Source organism: Cyanistes caeruleus, chromosome 5 (genome assembly GCF_971803275.1).
Source record: "Cyanistes caeruleus chromosome 5, bCyaCae1.hap1.1, whole genome shotgun sequence".
NCBI lineage: Eukaryota > Metazoa > Chordata > Aves > Passeriformes > Paridae > Cyanistes > Cyanistes caeruleus.
This window is the reverse complement of record NC_141705.1, coordinates 80,118,386-80,140,002: the sequence shown is the minus strand read 5'-3', so window position 1 is coordinate 80,140,002 and position 21,617 is coordinate 80,118,386. Positions and strand designations below refer to the sequence as shown.

General features: G+C 39.6%; 1 long non-coding RNA gene across 2 annotated transcripts in view; it reads left to right on the top strand.

Annotated features, from left to right (window-relative positions):
- The window catches only part of LOC111929001 (uncharacterized), a 58,676-nt gene extending 42,004 nt beyond the window's left edge, over positions 1 to 16,672 (top strand). For both annotated transcript variants that reach the window (XR_015286607.1, XR_015286606.1), the window contains exons 4-5: positions 12,109 to 12,250; positions 13,848 to 16,672. This is a non-coding gene — a long non-coding RNA (uncharacterized LOC111929001). The remainder of the gene's footprint in view (positions 1 to 12,108; positions 12,251 to 13,847) is intronic.
- Positions 16,673 to 21,617: the final 4,945 nt, after the last annotated feature.

Genomic DNA, 21,617 nt, shown 5'->3' with positions numbered 1-21,617 from the left:
CTCGGAGGGAACATGCCTTCATTTTGCTTTTTTTTTGTGTGTGTGTTTTTTCCCTCATTTTTGTACATGTTTTTCTCTTACCCTTTGTCTCATGGTCATGTAGATGATGCTGATAGATCACATCTGGTGCCCTGCTGGTTTTTAGGCCCCACAGAAATGTGCAAATAATTCACTGACTGTGCAAATATTTCTCTGTGGTGGCAGTTTTCATTCTCAACTCCCAATTCTCAGAATTTATTGTAAGGTTTTGCACATTCAAATACCTTTTTCCTAGCTAGAAAATTAAATTAAAGAAATGGAACTATTATTACAGTTCTGTACAGGAGTGCTAATAATACCAAATATATAGTTCTTAGGGGGAAAATTCAAATATAGTAGGTGATTAGACTGGTATTACTGGCTGGCAAAGGAAAAGTCACTGTAAGCTGAACAGCAGGATGTAGGGATATTGTGGTGAATTATAAAAGCATTTGGCACATTGCTGGAGTTCCTCTCTATGGTGTTGTGTTATCTCATTTCAAATGTTGTAATTAAAATTGAGCAAACTTTGAATTAATGTAGCTGAGACTTATCTTCCCAAATGCACTCTTAAAATTTTCCTCCGTCCTTGTTTTGCATAGGAGAGATTGGGAACAGAGAATTGTCCTCAGGTCCTGGGATCTCTGCAAGCCGAGTTGAGAATCAGTGTTACTGCTCAGGCCTTTATCAAATGTTTACCACACATAACTGGGCTGGGCAAGAGATTGTGGATTTGTTAATTCTGAATATTTCAAAATAGAGGAGAAATACACTTGATGTGAAAGCCTTGGGGGAGAACCGCAAAGGAGCTGCATGTATACTTTTTACTTTTTCTGTAAAAGAAGCAAAGCAATGTTTGTAATACAGTTTGATCACTAGGTGCAGCCTTTCTAAGCCTTGGAAGGGGTGAAATAAGAAGGAATTCCTGCAACCTTCTTGTTCTGTTATTGCTATGGAAGGCTTAGCTGAGGAAACCCAGTTTGTCACTGCTGGAAGGTGGTAAGGGAATGTTGTTCATATCATGAGTCTCCAAAAGTAAGCATCTGGAAATGTAAACTAGCAGGACATTGCTTGGAAATCTTCTCTTCCAATTTTATTCAAGTTTTTTCTCCCTCTGCAGGATCTGTGAAGGCAGGCACGAATCTGGTTCTTTCTGCAGTGCCTTCCATCCAGCTAATCTCCTGTTTATTTTTTAAATGCCCATCTTGAATAAGTGCTGGTGGAGGCCTGGGTCCTTGGTAGCAGTCACCAGAGGGTTAACTGAGCCTCCCTGACACTTTAAAGGGTAGATGATGATTTCAGCTTCTGCAGCTGCACCACGATCAAATGGAGTTCCCAAACCGTCCAGCATTGACTGACAAAAAGTTGATTTCCCCAAGGCTGCTCTGACTAAATTGATGGCACAGCTCTGACAGGGAAGAGTTTGTATTTGTATTTAATTTATGTCCGTGTTAGTTTCCTTTCTTCCGTTGCCTTGGGACAAACCAAAACCGTCGGTTTTGTTAAACAGGGCCTGTGGAGGTTTTCCCCATCTGCTGCTTTTTTTTTTTAATGTCTATTGATCCTCTCAAGGAAGGACAAAATTTTGAGTGATTTAGGCAGGAGGTGACGCCGCTAAATGTTCCATTTTGCTGACCCTTCCTTAATTCTGAATGTTATTTCTCATATTTAGATTATTCAGTTCTATCTTTGAGCATACGATTTCATTTCAAAAAACAAGCATCCATCAGATCAGCTAAAGATAATTACAGGACCTGTACAAATTCATTAATGCATACAAATAGTCTGGTACTAGTATAGTGCTATTTTTTTTAACACTTAGAAGCATATTGATACACTAGACAGCAAAAAAGGAGAACAAAGACATCTCTTCTTCAGTTCTGCCTCAAAGAATTTTGTATCAAAGCTTTGTGCTTATTCTAGGTTGAATCCTTGTAGCCTGAGATCAGGTTTTCCCATAGAATATTAGTGCTTTCTTCATTCCTGGTGAATAATCGTGGCTAGACAAAGTTGTTCATGTCTTTCCTGGGTTTCATGTAAAATTTTAGATAGGAGATGGTACTGTCTTATACTGGAATTCAAACTGTGAAGTATTTTCACAAGATGTTGTTGGGATTTGAGTGGATTCAATATGAAAGTTTTATTGTTGCCTGTTTCTCACAGGTTTGCTTGTGATACTTCCTATTTTTTGGTTTTTTTATATTTATTTACATTTTATTTATTTATTTTATTTTTAATTTTTTTTTTAAGATGAAATACCACTACCCTGGAGAACTTAATCTGCAGTCAATAGCAGTAGAGCAGATATTCACACATTCTGTCAATGCCTTGTTTTTCCTGTTTATTCAGGTTAGAATTGAAATTGTGTTGTGTCCTGGCCATAGAGCTCTTAAGTTGTGTCACTGTGTGTGGAAACTGGGGGTGTCTCACATCATATGAAAGCTTGTGTTCAAAGTCATAAAAGGAACAAGAATTTTGGGTTTAAGGCATGAACTAAGATGACAGACTCCTAGGGAATCCTCAGTGGAATGCCAGTGCCCTCCTGATTCCTGTTTGCTGCTCCTTTCCCTCCTGAGACCTCAGGCATCATCTCCCTCCGTAATCCTGAGGCTCCAGAGGGACCTCCTGCTCTTCCCTCTGCTCCTGCTGGGGACCTGAGCTCCAGGTGTTGGAGTCTGAGACCCAGAGTGTGTGCTTTTGTTTCTGATGTTTAGCTCTGAGATCCAGAAAAACACTGAGTTTCATACAGCATGAAATTTATGTGTATGATGAAGGATTTAGACTGTTGTGTCTTTTCCTTCTTCTTTCTTCTTCATGTTCTTCTCCTAGAAGTTTTTTGGTAATAGTAAGTGATTGGACAGAAAATGCCACAGTGCAGCACACAGGTGATGGGTCATTGGGTCATTAAGAAAAATAATATACGTGTCTACTGTTAATTAGATAAGAATAAGTACAAAGAACTGCATAGTTCAGGGCCATTTTGTGCTTTCGAAGCCAAAGTGAGCCACAAGGCCATTTTGTACCATCAGAAGAAAATAAGCCAGATTGCAGTGAATTGAACTTGTGCAGAAAGTTTGGAGACACCTGCCAAGTTTTGTGATAACATCCTAATAAACACAAGAAACAAGATCCTAACAGGCTTTGGAGTTTTTGTCCTGACCCAGAGGACTGTGATAAGTGGGATTCCCATGAAGGAGCATCCCCAAGGAGCTCAGCTCAGAGGAGACTGAGAAATCCAGGAGTAAAAAGAAGTGCAGAAGAAGCACAGCAGCAGAATCAGAAGAGAAAAAAGAAACAAAAAGAATTTTTACGAAGTTACATTAGGTGTGCCACTGCAGGCCCTGATTTATAGTTGAGCGTGCCCTCAGTGCCCTGCACTCTGCCACCAATTCACATCCCAACTCCAGCTGCATCGTCCTGCAAACTGAAGGCAGCCAAAATAGCCAACATCATTACAGGTTTTTCTAGAGGACACAAGAAGAGATGAAAGAACAACCTCACTTAATGAGTTTACACTAAGATTAGCCTGGAGGGGCTGCTGTGGCTGTGACTTGCTGCCTCCTGAGACTGCTGGATGTGCCTGCAGCCGTGTGCCAGCAGTGGCACGCTGCAGAGAGCAGCCCTTCCACAGCTAGTCTCTTTCCAGGAGTCCTCCTGTAGGCAGGAGCAGATTTGGTGTTTTTAATGGATCTGGATCTTTCAGGAGCAGGGTTTCCTCTGCTGGGCTTGGTGGTGATTCGCCTTCTGTGTTTGTGAACGTCTGATATGCGGCAATAAATGGGAGTTCATGAATAGCTTGTAAGGTCAAGCACAGCGATGGTAAAAGTGCCAAACCTCTGGGTGGATGGCATGTCTGAGATGGCTGATTCCCATCTCCTTTATCCTGAAGCTACTGGCAATAGATATAATTAGGAAATCAGAACTGCTATCCCATTATCTACCATTGGTGTTCCCAATTAATCATTTAGCCTTTTCATCCTTGTTCGAACTAGAACATCTTGGAGACTGCTGTGATAATGACATTCAACACTGGAATCTGCATTAGTGTTTTGAATTAGGAGTGAGCTGAAAACATAGATGATGCAGACCTACCAGCACTTGAAAAAAAATAACACCTAATTTCATCATTTGGAACGGAGCTGCAACTATTTCACAACATCTGATCTCATAGAAAGGGCTTTTTTTAGGGAGATCATCACTAAGGTGCATGGAATTGATTCCCTTTTCAGCAGCTCAGTGGTGGGCAGAGTGCCCAGACTAAATGAGCTTTTAAGAACCCGCACTTAGAGTGATGCATTTTGTCTTTTTTTTTTTGCTTTTTTCTTTTTTAATGCTTGATTTATTTGATTATATTTATCAAATTAACAGAAATTGATCAGAAGTCCTCCATTTCAGGGAACTGCCAGAAAGTAGCTGTATTAGTGGGGAGGAAAAATTCTTAGTTGTCTAGTCAAAAAGGCATAAATGATTTTGTGATTACCAAGAGAGAAAGGGGGAAGTCTGAACTTGCGTTCCTATTCCTAGTTTTAAGTATGTGCTGAACTTGCTGAGCTACTAAACTGCTTTATTAGCCAAATTTACCTAGGGACAAATTGGTTCAGCTGCTGCAAGTACTCAGAACTATTAAAGAAAACTCACTTTATGCTGGTGCAGGGAGGGGACTGTTGCCCCTGAAAACAGGCAGCCAATTTAGGGAGGGAAGCTGAGGAACCTGATGAATTCCAGGCATCCACCCCCAAAGGGAGCAGAGGAATGGGGTTGTGGGAAGGTAAAAGTGAGAGTTCAGCTCTCCCAGAGCATTTTCAGGCAGTTCAGGCAGAACTCTTTGGTTTCCAGGAGCTTGGTACAGTCTGCAGTGCTGGGACCCCTGTCCTGCTCATGGGGTTAGTGAATAATGAGGGCATGAAAAACAGCAAGGTGGGTAAATCCTGTGTGTAGAGTGTAATGGAAATAGGCATCCATTTTCAGATAGCCTCCAGAGAGTTCTGCAGCCTAAAAAACTGGAGGATGTAATTTTCCTGTCCTTGCTGGAAAAGGACACGGTAATGGGAAAAAGAAAATTGTATGGTTGTCTGCAGAACAAGCTAGTTTTTACTCATGAAACAGGTTTTTCTCCCCATATTTTTTAAATGGACCTTGGGTGTCTGCATTCAAAGACAGAAGCATAAAAACAATTCAGTGATTAATCTGAATAACTGCCAGTGCACTTAGAATATAAAGTCATGTAGTAGTAACCTGGTCATGCTGTTATTCAGGAACTCTCTCTGGACTGAGTTGATTACAAAAACAATTTCTAATTTAGGTAATTATAAACATCTTCCATCTTTTATCTCCTAAATAGACCGTGGCTTCTTCTTTAGTCCTCTTCCACAGATGAGCTGTTTTGTTGTTGCACTTTGTAACTCTGTGCAACTCTCGCCTGGTTCTCTTGAGGCACCTTTTGATAGCTGCACCTTTCCATGTCTGTGATGTGTTAGCATCAGTCTTCCCTGTTGGATTAAAACATTACATGAAGCCAAGCCCATCAAAATTGGCACAGTACTCCTAATGTGTTTTATTCTTACTCGGAGACATATGTGATAAAGCATATTTAAACTGCTGGATTTAGCAGAAAATGAGTAAATAAAGCTAGAATACAAGAGAAAAAACCCCATAAGAATGTACCCATCATGCAAGGATAGCCACCACAGTTGGTTGCAAACAATTTCCTTTATTTCATGTCTAATCTTTGCATTATTAGACTTCTCTCCACTTACAGAGAACAAGGCAAAAAGGTTGATAGTAAACTTTCAGAAAACCTACATAACAACCTATTGGGATAATAGAGCTCTTTCATGTCGCTGCTTTTGGTTTTTTTAACTTCAGTTATTTCTTTGCTACCAACAGAAATGATGTCTTTAAACTCCAGATAAACCTACAAATGGCTCATATTTTTTTCTGTGATTCTGTAAAAATAGCTGACAATTCAGATAAATGGCATTGGAGGAACATAGCAGTAAGCACTTTAATTAAAATGAGTGATGCACTAAGAGTTTCTTGCATTTAATTTTTTAAAATTGTATTTCCAGGTCAATAATGCGATTATTGATTATTATTGTCATAATGAACGTTTGACCCTCATTTTTATTGATCTGTCATTTCTAAGTATTGATGGCTGCTATGGGAAAGAGCACCAAGAGTTGGAGTCAGGCGAGACAGGGCAATTACAAAGTTCTTGTTCTTTACTTACCTCCTTCCACAGAATTATGGTTTTCCCTTCTCTGCTCCTGAGTGGCCACTTACTGGCTTAAATGGATGTTTTTGTGTGTGGTTCAGAAAGTAGGATCTAGTTTTTTGTATGTAAAGGGAATATATAGCTTTGGAGAATAAAATCAGGGTTTTCTCCTCTCTCCTAGTGCACAGATGGCTGCTTCCCTCCCTAAGAGGTGTGGGATGCAGGGGGAGAAGGGTGAGGGGCTGATTCCAGGGCAGGTGCCTTCCATGTGAGGAGGTGGAAGGGCCCTGCTGTGTGCACAGCACGTGGGGATCCTTTCCTTTTCCATGCACCTTCCTGTTCCATCTCCCTCCCGAGGACACAACCCCTGGGATTTCACCTGCTCCTCGCTGCAGGTAAGCAGAGCCTAAGAGGTTCCACCATCTCTGAAGGGCTTCTGGGTTACTCGTGGCTAAGCTTTATTTTCAACATTTGGAAAGGCAGAAGAACCTTCAGGTTTTTCATGCAGTAAGAAGGCAGGAAATATGATAAAAATATTTCATCTATGTAGTTGCAGTCCTAAGGGCATCTTTCTAATGAAATGTTTTACAAATTTTTATTTTTTTTAAATTTTTTTTGGGTAAATGTGCTGTAGCTGGAGATCTGGAATGTGATTTCCCCTCCTCCTTTACAATAGACTTGTAATCCAAATACTTTAGAGTGGAATTACTGTCAATATAATGAATTTTTTCTTCATACACCTAACATGATCTTGAATTAATTTTGATGTAAATGGCAGGCCTGAGTCCAGGTACTGCCAATAAACTGCAGTTATGTATCCTTGGAATGGTCGCTGTGTGAGTCAAACTGTCTGAGACAGTGCAGTTAACATCAGGAGAGGGGCTGTGTGAAGCAACCAAAATTAGCATAAAAAAATTGAAACGTATGAGGCTGCAATTACCGTAACATCATAACTGGGAGACATTGCAATTGATATTGTAATGGCTTAGATGGCAATGGAATAAGTCAGTGAAACAACTTCAAATAAATGAGTAAAGAATTTTAATGGCATCATATTGCTTGGCTCCAGAATGATAATATTTTAGGGGTGCTGAATCCACAGTTAGCTATTAAAAATGCTATAAAGTATGGCTGCAGTGCTTAGCTGCTGTTTCTCAGTGTGTTGGATGTTGTCAGCTTTTTCTTTTTAGAACCTTAACGAAGGAAAATTATTTTAAGGGTGAGCACATAGTAAGTTTTCTATTTCTAATTCAAGTTCTTAACTGAAATGTGTTGACCCAGTGAAACGAAGAGTATAATAGCAGATATTACCAGAATAATCTCATCCACCAACTTTGATCTCCCCAAAATTTACTGAATCAGAAGGAGTCACACTTGGCAGGTAGAACAACCCCACCCACCCTGGGTTTGACAGTGAAAGTACCAGGAAGAGGACTTGGGAGACTGATGGAGAACTCTGGTGTGACACCAGTGTATTCACTATTTTCCAAAGGCTGCCAGCATGGTGGTTTCAGAAAGGATTGTCTTCCCCAACCTGCTGTAGGGAGAGAAAAAAGCTTAATTAAAAGAAAGGAAGATAGAGGCATTCCAAGGGTTGTATGCAAATGCATGCAAAAAGCAGCCATATTCACTTGCATTTCATCAAGGTGCTGCTAAACTTTCCACCCCAAAGGAGCTGTGTTTCACAGCTTTAAATTTCATAGAATTCATCTCGGATTTTTAAGAAGCTGAGGGAAGTCTCCATCAGCTGACATTAAATTTTAATGTGAGTTGTAACAAAGTAAAAGCTTAGAAACTCCAGAAATAAGAGAATAAGTAGAACAAAACCAGCTACTTAGAGATTGGTTATGCTGCATTTATTCTTAACAGAAGAGTAAAAAGCCTCATCAGGAACTGAATAAAAAAAGACCTAAGGATAGCAGTGTAATCAATAACAGGAAATCTCTGAAATGGTTCTGTACTTGCTTAATAACGTTACCTGCATGAAATAATATAATTCAGTTTCAAAAAGGTACCTTCAGGATCAGGTGGTGTTTCACTGACAAAAAAATACAAAACAAAATAGTTAAAGCTTATGTTAAATAAATTAAGAATAAGCTGTTTGTCAGACTTCACGAAGTGCAGGTCAATGGTGAATCATTACCAGGTTCCAAAGGGAGACTTTGCCTGGTGCTGCTCAACGTTGCCATCATCCATCTCCAAGTCCATTGTGTCATCTCTGATAACATCAAAGAGGTGGAGGCCAGACCTGCAGAGCCAAGGGAAGTGTCTGGGAAATCAGACTGGCTCTGGGAGAGATCTGGAACACCAACTGGGAATGGGCACCCCCGAGTCAAAGCTAGGGAGCAGCTGGAGAAAGGGGGGCTTTTCATCACTGCCTCTGACTCTGCTGATATTTATGTGGCAGCGCTGTATTCCTGCCTTTCAGGAGACCACCTTTTTGAAAGGCTCTCATAAAAGCCCAGAGAGGGTACAAAAACAAAGGCCTCAGTCTAAGCAGTCTAATCTCTTTAACTGCAAAAATGACTAAATGAGGTTGGCTGCCTTGGAGTGTAAAAGAGAAATAAATGGCAGGCAGCAGGTAGCTCTTTAGTTGATATTATTGAATCAATATTTAGGACATAGAGCACACCTGCTCCAGATGGAGAAACACAGTTTGTTAAAACTGGTGGTTAATGCCTGAAATTGGGAGGGGGAGGAAAAGCTACCTGGTAAAGCAGAAGTGTTCTGCCTTGGCTGTCTTGACAAGTCTTGGGCTCCTTTCTGAAGCATTAATTATTATAATAGGAGGTATTTGATTTAATTAATTTTTGTTGTGATATTTAAGACGCTGTGATCTGTAGGAGACCAGACAGCAAATAATCCAAAAATGCTGCCAGATCTGGAAGACTCTGAAGCTGTGAAAAGTTCTGGTTCTATTGCATTTTGCATTCTCTCAGTCTCCTGCTGATGAATTTTAGGTGTATGTAGGTAAGGACACTGCTTGATCTATTGGAAAAAGTGAGAAAATATCTTCCCCTGTTGTGATTCTTGCCTCCTTTTTTTTTTTCTGCCCCCACCAAACCTGAGCTAAGGAGCTGGAATGTGCCCATTCTTTCTTTTGCTCTCTTCTCTTTGTCCAGGCTGTAGAAGTTTAATGTGAGGGGAATATTCTTCTGTCAGAAAGCTGAGCACAGCATCTACTGCTTGCTTGGGTCAAGGCATGATTTTTTGTCCAAAAAAAAATAATTTGTGTTTATTTCTTAGTCTTTGTGTGCCAGATTCTTTAGACATTTGTAGTTAGGTTTCCTGGAAATCCACATAAATTGAGTGTCTAAGTGAGCTTAACAAATGTACCTGATTCAGACATTTCCATAACCATCCTTATCCTTACCTGCCTCAAAACTTCCCTAATTCCCAACAAAGCTAAGGGAATACCCTGATGGCCCAGCAATTCTGTTGCACTTTGATCTGGGTGAGCAGAGCACAGTGCTGGCTGATTCCCAGCCAAACAACTGAGCCATCCTTTCACAAAACACATCAGAAGCACAGGATGACAGGTCTTAAATTTTCTCATCAGTCCAGGCTTCTGCCAAAATCTCAAGCCAAAATTTTTATCATGAAACAAATATCATACAAACTTGGAAATGCTTTGGCTTTCGAAAAAAAATCCTTAACATTCAGCTTAGTGAAAAGGGCAAATAATGCATGTGGAAGGAAAAAGTTTTACTTTTGGAAACTGAACAGAATTTTCTAAGGAATTTATTTGAATGACACTGAGTGGATCAACATCATTATAATTTCAACCATTCTATTTTGAAACTCTTTGCTCATTTGCAATTCTGTACTTGCTTTGCAATTATAATGGTTTGCAATTCTGAGCTTTTAGCGACAAGCATGAAACTGTGCATATAACATAACCATGAAATTATGACCCAGTGATCTTTTAAAACTCTAATATCAAATGGATAGATTTAAATTTTTTTTTCCCCATACCAACACATTATTCAGAGCGAAAGGAGAAAAACCAAATGAAGTTGAAATTTATTGTAACGAGAGCCGAGTGTTCATACTTAAGTAATGAAGAAATACACAAAAAGCATTTGCTTAAGATTTTAATGACATTTGCAGCCAAGGCACTGTAAATATTTAAACCTCCTCAGCCACCACATGTGCAGCTTATGATCCTGCTCCTACTGAGTCTGTGGCAGAACCTCTCAGGGTTTCACAGGGTATCAACACCTTATCTTGCAACCTGCTGCACTTCCCGGTCCTCCCTGATACGTGGGATCAAAGCCAAGTGGTTAACACTGAGCTAAGCCATGTCCATCTTCAATTTTTCTCAGTACTCTTAATCCCATTTTCACATGGAGCCGCTCCCATTGCATTTTTCTTGCACAGAAAAAGTATTGAGACAGATTGTAGGAGTTCACCTCTGCCTTTTCTGGTCCTCTTTTTCTTTAGGAGGCAAGGACCAGAGGCAAAGAGAAGGGAAGTGCTAACCGTGTGTTAGTTTGGCCAATACATTGAGAAACAATCTGTAACTTCATGTATGAACCATAAATCCCACTCCTGTGAGCATTGCAGAAGCCCTGGAATCCTTGCACCTTTTCCCTTGAGCTACAGCTCATTGATTGGCAAGTGAGGCAGGGGAGGCTTTAATTAAACTCCCGTGTGATGCCCGTGCTTTAAATTAGTGCCAAATGGCCGGGCTCAAGGTGTTGTCTAAATTTCTTAAGCATGTCTAAATCTCTCCCTCAAGCTAAACCAAGGGCAGAGAAACATCAATCTCAATAAATATTGTACACACCTTTTTATGAGCAGCCACTGATAAAGAAGTTAGATATTCTCAGCACAGGCTCTTCCTCATTGTTGGACAAGGTGAGAATGTCTCATTCTGCCAGGTTTAATTCTGCTTGGGAAATTACCAAATCTGAGAGTATATTCTGATATTTTCTTCTCCCCTTATGGGGATGATCAGACAGCAATTTCACCCCTCCAAAGCTGTATTAAATTGATCTGAATCTGAGCTCAGATTTTGAACCCAGTCCTGCAAATGTCTCTGCCAGCCTTTCTGGGTAAATTCTGCTTGATCTGACCTTCTTCTCCTTTCTAATTTGTTTTGCTCTGAACATAAGAATACAGTTTTCATTTGCTGCAAATTGAAGCAGAGTCAAGTGTAAGAGCAGAAATAATTTGTCCAACATAGAAACAATAGCTCAAATGGGATTAAACTCTTCTAGTTATTAGACTGTATTACTGTCTTGAGTGCTCTCTATACTCCTTAAAAAAACCCCACATAATCAAACAAACTCCTCTTACTATGGAGCCTTGACTAGTGAAGTTTTCCAAGGAAAGGAAAAAACCCCAACTAAACTCAAGAGAACCATGTACAGAAGAATGCTTTTTTAAACAAGCAAAATTTGAAGTTTGGAAACAGGAATCCTACAGTTGAAAAAAGCTTCTGCCATTAGAATTTGAAAATACAAATTAAAGTTGCATTGTGAAATAACTACTGGAAGGGAACCAGACATTTTAAGTTCCCTGCTTTTGGTCATAATAAATTCTTTAGTGTTGAATAGTTTTCTTTAAGAGTGTTTCAGATAACAAAGTGTCATTTCAGTGCAGAATTAATATTCTGATAATATTAAAAGATTTTTTTTTTCCATAAAATTTGTGAGTATTTACATCAGTTTTTTCAGTATTTGGTTAATCTGGAAATATTTTTCCTTCGTAAATAAATTCTTCCCACCATGTGTTTAATAAATTTTTTATGGAAAGGCTTTGATTCTTCCCCTCCAGCTTCATCCTGAAAGAAAAAGGAGAACTGGGATAGTTTTAACTACTAAATGTTCATTTTTGCAGTCAGGTTCAGAGATATTTTCCTGTCTCTGCAGGGCCCTTGGTATTGGTGGTGCTACTGCAGAGTAAAAGCAGTGCAGGTAACAGGGCAGCTGAACATCCTCCCAGGAGAGTGGATCAAGGGCTCAGTGCAGGATTACCTGAGAAAAAGAGCGAGTCAAGGTTGTCAAGGAACAGGTAAAACACAAGGAAATAGAGGAATCATACAGGAGATGTGTTGAATCTTTTGATGTGACATAAAGGAAAGTATGAACTCAAAGTCAGCGTGGTATAACTGTTCTGAGTTGTTTGGTATCATTGATAGATGATGAAAAACAGGGATAAAAATATATTTAAGTAGTTTCATATAACAAATGAACTTTCCCCCTCCTCTTTCTGAAAGCTGAGCATGGAATTTTTCTGTTTTGTATTTCATAGAACAAAATTATAATTTTAAACTGTGGAGTGGAATGTGGACAGAACCAAGGCTTCATTTTTTATTTTTATATTTTTCTTAAAGTTAAGATGTATTTGTTTATCTATTTAGTTATCTGTCTGGTTTGGGTCTTCAGCGAATATTTTTCAGTGGGCCACAAAAAGAAGATAAATTTCCCCCCATGAGAAACAGGTGTCTCTGAGAAAACTTATTTCTGTTGTGTTTTTTTTCTTTTCATTGTTTGCTCCCTTGGATGTCACTGTAAAGTCTGACCTTCATTCAGATCAGCATCAAACCTCTCCTTTTATAGATTAACAATAATAACCTGAGTTTTACAGAACCTCCTCCTCTTCCTTTCTGCCCTGGCCTGTGTTTTTTTGTATAGACATCTCATTACATGTGCCACAGAGATCAGCTTGGTTTTCAGCTGATTGCATTATACTAATTTCTAACAATGTTGTTGTATTTTGATTCTGCCTCTCTAATCAAGGAAGGAGGTTTTTAGTGGAAAAAATTGCTGATCTATACATAGAATTTACCAAAGACTCTGAAATAGAGGGGATTGGAAAAATTTGACAGGCATTTTCTTTTGGGAAATGCAAATGTTGTCAAAACTGGGATATTTAATGAAGATATTTTCTCTTGAAAATATCCACTTTGGAATGAAAAAGAAACAACCCATATAAATACATTACTTCTATTCAAGCTGTCTTAATTCAGCAATTCAGAGGACTGATAGAATTTTTCGTTTAGGAATAACTTGAGAGTCAAGTTATTTCAACATTTCTTGAAATGAGAGTACAAGTTAGCAGGGCTCAAATGAGACTTTTCTTTCCATGCATACCATTTACTGGAGTGTTGGTTTATAGTAAATTTGGGATTTATTCCAGAATCAGAAAAAATTAACATATCATCAATTGTCCTGGGTGATTCAGGTGTTAATACACTGAAAGAAGCTGACCTTAACTATGAGCTGCACTGTCACAACCAAGGATGGAGGCTGATTTAAGCAAGCTCATCTTACAAATATCCCAAGTCAAAAATTATTTACCTTTTGGCCATTGGGTGTAGTTTGCCATGCAGTTCCCTGATATCCCCCCTCAAAGAGAAAGTTTATTTTGCTAACACTGTGGTTGTGCACTTTCATATCCAGAAAAACAGTTTTGGCCACAGCACCATGGTTAACTCCTAACTTAAAACTTTGAAAAAGCTGAGAAAATGCTGGTAGCTTTATTTCCTTTCAGTCTTTACTGAGACAGTGGTGCTTTAGCTGCAATTAAAAGCCTGAGTGTTCTTAGTTATTATTTCCAGACTCTCTGTAAGACATTTCTTCTCAAACACAGTATTTTTTTCCTGCAGCAGCCGTATTTTCTGTTAACCCCAGGCGAGCTGAGGTTTCCTTTTGGTGCTTAAGCACTGCATCAGCACAGCATGAGAGATGTGTTTCTGCTGGAGTCCATGTAAGGTATTTTCCATGTAATTCGAGGGAATTTAGACTGTGTCAATAGTGAGAGACAGTGATGCAAAGCACTTTGGATCTGAAAGGACAGGGGTTGAAGAGGAAGAGGAATAACTGATGTGCACAGAGCGGGAACGCACCAGTGACGGCCAGGGCTTGTGACCCAGTTCTTTCAGATTTCCAGCCAGAGCCCCTCGCTGCTAGACCCTGATGCCTTCCAAGGTTGCCAAAATGTGCACAAGAGAGGGGACACTGAGTGGTTTGGACATCTGTGTTTGACTGACATTGCAGTTCTGCTCTGGCAGCCTTCACTGTCACTTCTTGCAACAAGTAAACAGGGCTGTAATTCCTAACTCCAGCAGAAAGGATGCAGGAAATGCTGCTGCTGCTGCTGCTGGAAATGACAACACATTGCAGAGGAATGGAAGAGACAACACATGCTAAGGGATTCTGCTGCTGAGGACATCAAAGGGCCAACTTTTTGTTCTCAGTGCAAGTAGACAGTGAAAACAAACAAAAAAAGAGCATGACAATAATGGATAGATCACAATGGGTCCATTTATTTTGTATTACATAATATTCAATATGAAAAGGCCCTTGGGAATCATTCTTCCACAGCTTTCCAGATCAGCTTTGTGCCCTGTTAATTACAGATAGTCAAAAGAGACAAAGCCTTTCACAATTCATAAATTTATCATCATCTCTCTGATAGCACTGTTGATAAAATTTGATCATATGTTCAGTGCGTAGTTCTACTGCAGCTGCTGGAATTTTGGGGGGGATGTGGTGGGGTGAAGCTGGAGAGAATGCTCTGCACTCCCACACTTGAACAGCTCCAACTTTCAACAGCCTTTCATTTCAGCGTGGTTCACATCCAAATTTGGGTTATGGCCTCTTTTGTAGTCACTGCTTTGGCACGGCTGAGACACTGAAAGTCTGTTTTCACTTGTGACCTCTCCAATTTTCTATAAAATTTCACATCATGTTGTGGAGAACGTTGTGGCGAGGGTATCTGAGTACCTTTGTGAATGCTGGTTTTGTTATTTGTTCCTTAGCATGACAGTTATTTATATTACAGTGATAAAAGACTAAACTCGGTTCCCTGACAGGAGAGGGCATCTTGATTGATGGATTTTGCAGCATAAGTCAATCAGTCAGTTCATTTTGGAATGATTTTTTTTACCTTGCAAGAGAGACCAAATTTCTACAAAGAAATGCACTATATGAAAAAAAGTGATGTGAAAAACCAGCTGAAAATGGAATTAATTTTTAATTGAACCAAAAATATGCAGATTTTAGCAAAGCATACATTTTTTGCAGAGTTGTTTTGGGAATTTTTTTGTCTCTGAATGCTTTTGAGCTAGAAGAAATGAAAATTGGCAGCTATAATTATCTGGAAACCCAGAAGCATCTTTGAATTTAGATTTGTACTTTCTTCCTGGGTTTTTAATGGCTCTCTGAACTAGCTTTTGATAGCAATATCCTTTTTTCTGCTATTGTAACTCCAAAATAATTTTCTAAAATATTTGAATGACTACCAAAAGCATTCTTTTTAATGGTAGGAAGGAAGAAAAATAGCCCATGTATCTTACCAGTCTTTTTCATGATAGTTGTTGACAGCATAAAAGTTTGGTGTGGATGATAGCTGGAAACAGAATTGCCACCCAGGTGGATGAATGCCAGATTTGCTAAGGCTGGTGCTCAGAAACACCAAGAGCAACAAATTCCATTTAGTTAAGATTTACTACAGCACAAACAAGAATAAATGTGAGGAAAATTCCAAGTGAAATCCTCAGGGTGTGGGATCTTCAGTACAATTATTCCTATAGCTGTTTGTAAGCAATAGCAGCATATTCATATATTACAGTCTGTACTGGTAGTGGTAAATATTGTAGGAATTCTCTGGTGCCTGAAATGAAATCAGTACCAAGAATTTCATCTGCTTTTCTGTAAGCCACTGTCTGTTCTCTCCTTTTCCAGAGAACTTGATAAATTGGATTAATTTCTCAGAGGCTTTAATAGAGCTGTCATCTTTTAGGTTTACACCCTAAGTAAAAAGGTTCAGTGGTTCTTGAAATAATATTTAAAAAGTAATGTGATCTAGTCAGATTTCATTTCTACTGGGTTTGGGAGGGGAAAATGGGGATGTCTTCCTATCTACTGCTTTCTATCTGCTGTACCTCTCTGTAAACTTGAGATCTTTCGAGTCTGTTTGCTGATACTGGACCAGATTCTATGAACTGTAAATGGTCAACATATTTCAGGATTGGGCTTCTACTCCCGAACAACCTTTAGTTTATTTCAGTTCTTTCCTTAAGTACTTAAAAATTACTGCACAGAAATCTACTACATAAAACAGTTGCCTAAGCCCTGTATATCCTTGTTGAGCAAAAACTCCTGATTCCAAATAATTTAAATTAATTACTTTTTTTTAACTCGTAATGCTGTAGTTTCCATCTACCTTGTTAAACTTACTTGAACCATTATTCACGAGACAGCTGTAGTGTAACCATAAATACAATTCTATGTGCTCAGATTTTGATTTCCATAGTCAGAGCCACCCAAGCTTTTAGGGAATGATTTAGGAATCGATAAGCAGGGCTCAGATTTTTGTTTTTATTTACTCAAATGCAAGGTGAGAATGCGTGCGAGATGAGGATCCTCACTGATGTTGGGTTTCAGCCGAGTCCTTGCTGCCACCTTCTGGTGTTGGCTCCTTGCTCGGCGCAGGCTGGAGGGAAGGGGGATGCCGCTGGATTTGTAGCTGACAGTGCCTGCGGGATTCCCAGGTGGCTGCAGCTCCGAGGTGAAGGAGGGGATAAGGTCCCGGCTCACAGTAAATGATTGCCAAAATGATATTAACTCAATGGGCTTGCTTACATCAGAGAGAGGAAAGGGTCCTCTTGGAGCTGCAGCCAAAACCAAATGGACAGTAATAAAATTATAGCAGATATTACTATTGATTGGGATTTTCCAATGCCTTTTTATATATTTTCTGTATCATGCATGTAAGTACATAAGGCAAAAACCCCTGCTTTATTTCAGCAGCTTGTCTGTTTGATCCATAACCACCACTATAAGAATCCTGCCCATTCCAGTAGCCAGTTTGTTCCTCAGTAGGCCTGAGGGGTATTTTTTGCAGGTTTATTTGGGTATTCTGTTGTTGTTGGTTTTTTTAATCTTTCCAGACACAAATAAAATATTCTAAGATGAAATCTGCATCCCGCTGAAGTAATCAGCAAGCTGCCATTGCCTTGAGTAGGATGGTGCTTGTTGCTTTACCTGCAGCTTTTGCATAGGCTGAAACGATCTTATTATACATATTTTGTGATGAAACAATGAAATGGGAAATTCACAGGCAGCAGATATCCTGGGAGATGATCCATGCCCTTGGTACTGAGTGATGATGAAAGACTTGGCTGTCCTGGGTTGGGCTGCAGGCACTCCAAGCTCTCTGCTGGGAAAAAGCAGGCGCGGCACTGAGCATCAGCCCCAGCTCCTTCCCAGAGAACAGATGGGCCATCACCTTGCCTTGTTTACCCTCTCCATCATTTTCTGAATCACCAGGTTGCAATTTCTGGACCTGCTTTAGTTGTATAGGGAATCTTGAACTCCCTCCAAAGGTAGGACGCGCATTTTGAGGTAAGGGAGACAGCAGGAGGGCTCAGAGACTGATGTAACGTGAGGAACTGTCACTGAGACCTGCAATATTTTATACTCACAGAAAATGCTACCTACTAGGCCAGACTTGGAGTCAGGATTTGACTCCCTGCTCCTGTTAGGGTGATTCTTTTCAGGCATTAAAGTTTTCATAATTCTCACTTGTGTCAAGCCAGAGGATCAGAGAGCAGGGATCTCTGAACACATCAGAGGACTTCAAATATGAGCTTCAGCAAATACCTGTGCAGAGCAAGCTTTTTGGGGAAAAAAAGCAATGGAGTATAAATTTAAGGTGTCTATCTGTCATCCCACCTTACTCCTTTATAGCCAATGATTTGCTAATTTGTCAGGGGTTGGCTCAAGCACAGAGGCAGAAATGGATGTTTTGGTGGTCAGGTAGCTCAGTAACTGATTCTGAGTTTTTCATTAGCAGTGGAAATCAAATGTTCCAATATTATGATGTTGGAAACATTCAGTGCTGGATCAAAGATGAGTTTTACAGGGCTTAGGAACTGAGTTAGTGGCATCTGTTCCTTATATCTCAGCCTCTTAGATGGGCAAGGGGAGGACTGTGGAGAGATGCAGAGACAGGGTGGATTAATATATTAATATATTAAAACAGTATGCAAAGGCATTCTCTGGCATGGAAGCAAAAGGTTTGTCTGCTTTTCCTCAGGACCTCTCAGCAGCAAGGATAATCAGGAGGTAATTCCAAAGCTTTTTGGCTCCTGCTTCCCAAAATTCAGTTTCTGCTGCTTTGCAGAGGAGCGTGGTTTCCTCACACGTAGCCAGAAAGTTCTCTGTGTGCTTTTGTCTTGTGGAGCACTGTGGTTTGGATTTCTTGGGAGTGACCTTGTCTGACTGAACAAGTAAACATTCTGATGTCATGTCTCCGTTTTTCTTTGTCCTTTGTCACCCATTCTGTGACAAATAGGAAAAATGAGATTTATCTTGTTTCTACATCATGATTCCTGAATTAATCTTTATATTTCAACTGTGTTTATATGACTCTTAATGAAACAGGATCTCTTCTTGCATTATCTCGATGATTAATGGTTGTTGTTGAAAAAACCAGATGTGACTTAATGTTAGAAGTGCAAATGATTCCCAGACTGCAATTACAGTGAATTAGTTTAACCATTAATATCTTCCAAATTGAATTATGCAGTATATGAGGTCACTGGTAGTGGCTGCAACTAATACCTAGCCATATGTGTCTGTCTGTTATTTTAACCTACTCATTGTTATATCCAAAGACATAATTGATGTCACAAAACGGGGTTTGTTACGCTTTATTAACTCCTATTAATTATTGGGATCATTTAACACCTGACTGCTCCATCCCCTGTGTGTGCAGCTGCTCACAAAACATCCTCTAGGGCGGGGAGCAACCGAGCAGTTCAGACCCTGGGTTTTGCTCTTTCCTTCATGGTAATGAATGCTGTGCTTGCTTTCCTAAAATTCAGCCATCCCTTTGAATACACCTTCAAATTTTATTATGTGATGTAAGCAAATACAAACAAAGCCATAGCAGAGAAGTCAATTCCCTCGATTCGCTTTATCTCCATTTTTATTACCGCTGCTAATTATGAAGCACTTCAGGCAGGAAATTCCATGTAGTTGAACATAATGGCTTATTTGAACCAGGTAGGCATATTCTACAGAAAATATTCTGCTCACTAAATGAAATCTGTTCATTAAAAGAAATAAGCAATTTGTTACAATTGGTAGCATTTTATACTCTGAAATTTAAGCAATTTCGTAATGGCGGTGATAATGGTATTAGCTTAAAAAATTTCTGGTTTGTAGAAGAGCTGAAGGTAATTTTAGAAAATAAAGACTCCATCTTAACTATCACATTGAAAAATGCAGCAGGCATACATTTAAACTTTGTGGGTTTTAATATTTTAGTATTTAGTATGTGAATATGTTGGTATAAACAGAGCTGTGTCATAGAGCTCTAAACCCACAGGAACAATTTATGAATTGGTATCTCTAGGCCTGGTTTTTGCCCTTCTTTAAGATGAAAAGTAGCAAGTAGCTTTGCTCCCCCACATAATTGGTTTTGTATTCTTAAAGAGAAACCGTTATATTGTTAACATTTGTGGTAATAAAAACCATTGGGAAAAGCAACATCTGCTTTACTTAGATCGGCTCCAAGTTGTGTGGAAGTTCAAGCACACAAAGGCTTGTGAGTAAACACACCAATGTAGGCATTGCCAGGGTGATGCATTCATGTGTTTGGAAGAAAGACAGCAGCTAAAAATTTGCTTAAATACTTCAATAAGCATAATCAGAAAAGTGGTATTTGCACAAGCAGTTCCACCTTCCTAAACATCCCCACTGATTTTATGAATCTACTTTGGGAGAGCAAGGTTTGTCTGATCAACTCTTCAGGGAAACTTTCACCAGTGGATGGTAAAAAATAAAGGAAGAAATATAGTTTGATTTAAACAAAGAACTGACTGTTTCAGAGACATTCTCTTTTTAATTTCCACTGTGTGCTTTTTCTTTTTTGCTCTATTGCTTCGAAAGGCAAGGACTTATGACTTTTATCCTTCCTAAAATATTTCAGGTCAGCAAGCCAGCACAAAATATATCTTCCTGCCTATGTGTGCACTCAGTCTTCGGGTCCATATCAGTACAGTTGCTAAAAGAGTAATAAATTACTTAATTATCTGATAGTAATTAGTGCTGCTCACAGAGAACCCTGTCAATAGCAGTCTGTGGACTGGAATGGTTTATTTACAGGTAGTGTGGTGTGTTTTCCTTAAGATGTTTTCAAATTTTGTTTGGCTGTCACAGTATAACTGAAACATCAATGAAACGAAGTGAAGGATTGCCTGCAGTGTCTAGAAGGCAGTTGTCTAAGATCCATGGGGTTTTTGAGGATTATATATAACTTAGATTTGAGATACAGGTTCCTAGCCTGCAAATTTAATGAATAATCAAGAAGAATTATTATTTCATACCTAATGCTCCTGCTAGGAAGGTGTTTAGAGTTCAGTTTTTATTTTGAATGGCCGTGCGTGTCAAGAGAGAACAATTACTTCATTATTTCACAGGGGCATCACTCACTCAGGTTTTAAAGGAAAAATCATCCAGGAGTAAATATAGATAGACACTCGCATCTGGTTCTCTTGTTGCTAGTCTGGGGCTCTGAAAAATGTGATTTCTGGCCTCCAAAGTGTTTGTATGCAGACTTGAAGGGCCTTTTGTTGCTGTCACCATGAAAGGAACATGCCTAGTTCAGGGCATGACAGTTCCAGTAGACATGAGGGAGCAAAGGGCTGCCCAGAAGATGATGGCAAAGAGCATTGGAGGCCTGGTAGAAATGAGGGTATTGATGGCTTGGCAGGACCTGGGAATTTCAGCAGATTTCAGGAGCCTGTGCCTTTGATCTGTGGATGTGCTCTGTGGAAGTGATGAGAGCCTGAGTGTGTGGGTTGTCCTTGAAATAGATGGCCTCTTCATGGATAGGAAAATAGAGCTGAGCCTGGCTGGGAAGGCAAAATATGATTCTAATAGAAGCTCATGCCGCAATGGGAGACAGGAGATCTATTTCCCTCTCAGTCACACGTCTCTCATAGCTCCGGGTAAACCACTTAATGGCACTGATGATGTACTGATCCAGCCAGGAAACAGATGTTTCACTTCCCCACTTCACAGAGCATTATGAAGATGGAACCATCTGATCAGTCAGGGATGGTGTGGTGACAAGGGTGACATCAGTTCTGGAGATGAGGGTGTGTGGGGTGAGAATCCAACTCTGCTAAAGCCAAAATAGTAGAACCAGAGAAGAATCATCAGTGGTTTCATGTGCTGGTTGTGGCATGCAGACATCTGCAGACTATTTGAAGATGAAATAGTGATTGAATGGCTATAAGGAAACGAGCTATTTTGTGCTCTAAAATATCATTAGTCTTGAGGGAGATACTCATTAAAAGCACACAGGGGCATGTGGTGCACAAATGCCCTGCAGAGTCAGTGCCTAAGGGATTAAGCTGTTC